The sequence below is a fragment of the Crocuta crocuta genome, unplaced genomic scaffold (genome assembly GCF_008692635.1).
Source record: "Crocuta crocuta isolate KB4526 unplaced genomic scaffold, BGI_CrCroc_1.0 scaffold282, whole genome shotgun sequence".
Lineage (NCBI taxonomy): Eukaryota > Metazoa > Chordata > Mammalia > Carnivora > Hyaenidae > Crocuta > Crocuta crocuta.
Genome location: NW_027529174.1, coordinates 23,983 through 28,908, shown reverse-complemented (window position 1 = coordinate 28,908; position 4,926 = coordinate 23,983). Strand labels below are relative to the sequence as shown.

The following is a 4,926-nucleotide window of genomic DNA, read 5'->3' as shown; positions in this document are numbered from 1 at the left end:
ATACAATTGTGTTTAACATAGGCACATTTATACCAAAATCAGATAAAGACACCACTAAAAAAGAAAACTGCAGGACAATATCCCTCATGAAGATAGATGCAAAAATTGTCAATAAAATACTAGCAAATCGAATTCAACAATACTTTAAAAAGTCACTTGGCACAATCAAGTGGGGTTTATTCCTGGGCTACAAGAGTGGTTCAATATTAACAAACCAATGTGATACATCATGTCAATAAGAAAAAGGATAAGAACCATATAATATTTTTCAAAAGACATAGAAAAAGCATTTGACAAAGTACAATATCCATTTGTGATACAAAACCTCAACAAAGTAGGTTTAGAGGTAACATACCTCAACATAAAGGCCATCTATGAAAAATCCATAACTAACATCATCCTTAAAGGGAAAAACCTCAGAGCTTTTCCCCTAAGATCAGGAACAACACACGGATGTCCACTCTCACCACTTTATTCAATGGAAGTCCTAGCCATATGAATCTAGCAGCAGAAAGAAAGAAAAGGCAGACAAATCATTAAGGAAGAAGTGAAACTTTCACCAGTTGCTGATGACATGATAATATTTAATATAAAAAAAAAAAGAAGAGAGCCTGAGTGGCTCAGCTGATTAAGCATCTGACTCTTGATTTCAGCTCAGGTCATGATCTCACGGTTTGTGAGTTCAAGCCCCATGTCAGACTCTGTGATGACAGTGTGGAGCCTGGTGGGGATGCTCTCTCTTTCTACCTCTCTCCTGCTCTCTCTCTCTCTCTCTAATAAGTAGATAAATAAACTTAGATAAGAAAGAAAACCCAAAAGTCTCCACCAAAAAACTTCTAGATCTAATAAACAAATTGAGTAAAGTCACAGGATACAAAATCAATGTACAGAAATCTGTTGCATTTCTATAAACCGATAACAAAGCAGCAGAAAGGGAAGTGAAGGAAACAATCCCATTTGCAACTACACCCAAAATAATAAGATACCTAGGAACAAACTTAACCAAAGAGAAGAATGACCTGTACCTACTATAAAAACACTGATAAAAGAAATTAAAGATGACACAAACAAATGGAAAGATATTCCATGCTCATAGATGGACAGAACAAATATTGTTAAAATGTCTATATTGCCCAAGCATTCTACACATTTAATGAAACCATTATCAAAATACCACCAGCATTTTTTCACAGAACTAAAACAATCCTACAAGTTGTACAGAATGACAAAAGCCAAAGCAAACTTGAAAAAAAAAAAAAGCAAAGTTGAAGACATCACAATATTGGACTTCAAGTTATATTTAAAGCTGTGGTGATCAAAACAATATGGTACTGGCACAAGAATAAACACATAGATCAACAGAACAAAATAGAAAATCCAGAAATAAAACCACAATTATATGGTCAATTAATCTTTGACAAAAGAGGCAAGATTATGCAATGGGGAAAGAAAGTCTCCCTAAAAAATGGTGTTGGGGAAACTGAACAGCAGCATACAAAAGAATAAAACTGGACCACTTTCTTACACCATCACAAATATAAATTCAAAATGTATTAAAGACCTAAATGTGAGACCTGAAACCATAAAAATCATAGAAGAGAACACGGACAGTAACTTTTTTGACATCAACCATAGCATCTTCTTTCTAGATATATCTCCTGAGGCAAGGGAAATAAAGGCAAAAATAAGCTATTGGGACTACATCAAAATAAAAAGTTTCTGCACAAAGAAGGAAACAATCAACTAAAATAAAAGGCAACCGATGGAATGGGAGAAGATATTTGCAAATGACGTGTCCAATAAAGGGTCACTATCCAAAATCTATAAAGAAGTTAGAAAACTCAATACCCAAACAAAAAATCTTATTAAAAAATGGGCAGAACACATGAACAGACACTTCTCCACAGGAGACATATAGATGACCAACAGACACACGAAAAAATGCTCATCTTCACTCATCATTGGGGAAATGCAAATCAAAACTACAATGAGATATCATCTCAAACCTGTCTGAATACTAAAACAAAAAACAGAAGAAACAATAGGTGTTGGCATGGATGTGGAGAAAAAGGAACCCTCGTGCACAGTTGGTGAGAAAGCAAATTTGTGCAGTCACAGTGGTAAACAATATGGAGTTTTCTCAAAAGAAAAAAAAAACTATCTTATGATCCAGTAATCACACAATCACACTACTTGGTATTTACTCAAAGAATACAAGAACACTAATTCAAAGAGATACATGCACCCTTATGTTATGTTTACAGCAGCATTATTACAATAGCCAAATTATGGAAACAGCCTGTGTCCATCAATAGATGAATAGATAAAGAAGAAATTATATGCATACATTATATATTATATTATATATATATATTTTTTTTCAACACTCAAACTGAAGGGAAACTTTATTGAGTCTTCTTGTGAAAACAATCTAGTTTAAAAGTGAGGTGGGGGGGGGCACCTGTGTGGCTCAGTTGGTTAAGTGTCCGACTTCAGCTCAGGACATGATCTCACAGTTTGCGGGTTCGAGCCCCGTGTGGGGCTCTGTGCTGACATTCAGAGCCTGGAGCCTGCTCCAGTTTCCGTGTCTCCCTTTTTCTCTGCCTATCTCTCACTCATGCTCTGTCTCTCTCTCTCTCAATAATAAATAAAAACATTTTTTAAAAGTGAGGTGAGGTTAAGAGAAAAGAAGGAACATGAAACCTTCCACAGACACACAGTCAGACAGATAGACACAGAGGCTGGCACTTGGAGGCTGGGAAAGGCTGCTTCCATGTCAAATCTTTCCCATCTTGGAGGTGAAATCATCACAGATTCAGGTAGTTCCTCCTTTTATTTAATCTTTTCCTCAGCTGTCTTCTCTGGTGAGTGGATGTGCATCTATCTGTTCCTTTCTCAGGCTGGCCTGGAATGCCAAGACCTTGGCTTGGGCCTTGCCTCACACCTGAGTGATCTTGCCATTTGTGAGCTCTGAGTTTCTCCTCTGCATAGGTCTTCAGTGCCTGGTGTCTCTGGCCTTTTCAATTCAGCTATATAATCTTTGAGACACTTCTTCAGTGATTCTCCATTCATGGGATACCCTTCGATCATCTTATTTTTCTCAAACTCCTTCAAGAGGTCAGTGAAAGACTGCCATGATGCTCAGTTCTTCAATGAGTTGGTCTTTTTCTTTCAGAGTTGTCTGGATCTCAGCTTTTGCAAGTTACCTCTGCTTCTGAGCCTGGTACACTATTCCTTCAAACCTGCCATGATCTTCCACATTTTCAGGTTCTTTGCACGGAGTGCCTCATACCTGCTCCTCAGCAGCATGTTCTCCTCTCAAGTGGCTTCCATCACTCTGTCCACATCCTTCTGGCTATACTGTAGCAAGTCCATGATGGATCCCATGGGCAGCAGAAGACCCCTAGGTCCAAAGACATATGGAAGAGTGTCCAGCATGGGAGCACCTGAGGCTACTAGGAAGTCAAGTTCCATTAGTTTCACTTGAGGCAGATTTCCTGAGAAAGGCGTAGCCATGTCCTACGCACTTCTGGTCTCTGGGGCCACAGGAAACAGTGTGAGGGCTCCCCTCAAGAGTGGGTCAAACTTGAGTTATAAGGACTGTTTTCTCAGGGCTGACTCCTTAAATGAGGAATTCCCAAACTGTTCCAGATAATTCTTGTTGGCTCCTGTGCCTAGAAACTCAGCTGGGTTTCTGAAGTCCTCCTCAACCAGATCTGAGGCAGGCTCTGACCTGCTCCTAGGAGCATGGGACATTGATGCACTGGCATATTCCACAGCTTCTTCCTCACTTGCTGTGCCCAGGATCCCTGATACAGTTTGCNGCTCTGACCTGCTCCTAGGAGCATGGGACATTGATGCACTGGCATATTCCACAGCTTCTTCCTCACTGTATCCCTGATACAGTTTGTGCCACAGGGGTGTCATCTACCCAAGGTGAAGACATCTGCTGGCTTGGAGGGAAGTGCCCTGTGGCCTCGGCAGCAGCATGCAGATGCTTGGCCACAGGATCTATTTGCTTATTCTGGGAGCTGGGCCTCTGCTCCACTTTCTTTTTCTGTTTTTTTAATGTTTTATTTATTTTTTGAGGGAGAGAGAAAGAGAGAGAGAGAGAGAGAGAGCATGAGCAGGGGAGGCTCAGAGAGAGAGGGAGATACAGAATCTGAAGACAGGCGACAGGCTCCAAGTTGTCAGCACAGAGCCTGCCATGGTGCTCGAACCCACGAACAGTGAGATCATGACCTGAGCGAAGTCGGACGCCCGACCGACTGAGCCACCCAGCGGCCCCTCTCCTCCACTTTTGGACTTAAAGTTTGGGTCATCCAGCTTATATTAGTTCAGGTTGTAAGATGCCTGGGGAAGGGGAACAGGCCCCTCACCCACCTTTTCAGGTGCCTTTTCCTGCCTCCCCTCTGGTATTCTAGAAGGAGGCTTAAGGCCAAGTCTTTTCCTTGGTGGGTTTAAACTTTTGCTGATGATGTTGTCAGAGAAATCAAATTCTAGCCCTGTGGACCAGTTCCTCCAAGAAGTAGCCCTTTGGTCATCAGCTTCTTCCTTCTGAGTACTTGGAGATGTGGCCCCTCCAGGATTCAGAGGACTGGTCAGGATGATGTTCCCAGGACCAAAATTAGTGTCTTCAGGACTGGCTGGGCCTTAGCAGGCAGGTCTATGAGGGGCCCTTTGTCACATGCTCCTTTGGGGTGAGTGCCAGGGGGCAAAGTAGCTGTGACTTAGGAGGCAAGGAGCAGGTTTGAGCTATCCCCCTGGCACCTCTATGAGGATCTTCTGTTCTGTCTCAGGAAGCCAGCTGGGAAGTTTTCTAGGATTTCAGAGGTAGATATAAAACTTTTCTCTAACTCCATTATTCTATTATATATAATGCCATTATATATATATATATATATATATATATATATATATATATAT

At 41.1% G+C, this 4,926-nt stretch overlaps 2 pseudogenes; both read right to left on the bottom strand.

Annotated features, from left to right (window-relative positions):
* Positions 1-2,776: 2,776 nt before the first annotated feature.
* On the bottom strand, positions 2,777-3,855 carry LOC144226347 (transforming acidic coiled-coil-containing protein 3 pseudogene; annotated as a pseudogene).
* Positions 3,856-3,886: 31 nt separating this feature from the next.
* Positions 3,887-4,926, bottom strand: part of LOC144226345 (transforming acidic coiled-coil-containing protein 3-like) — a 3,590-nt pseudogene continuing 2,550 nt past the window's right edge.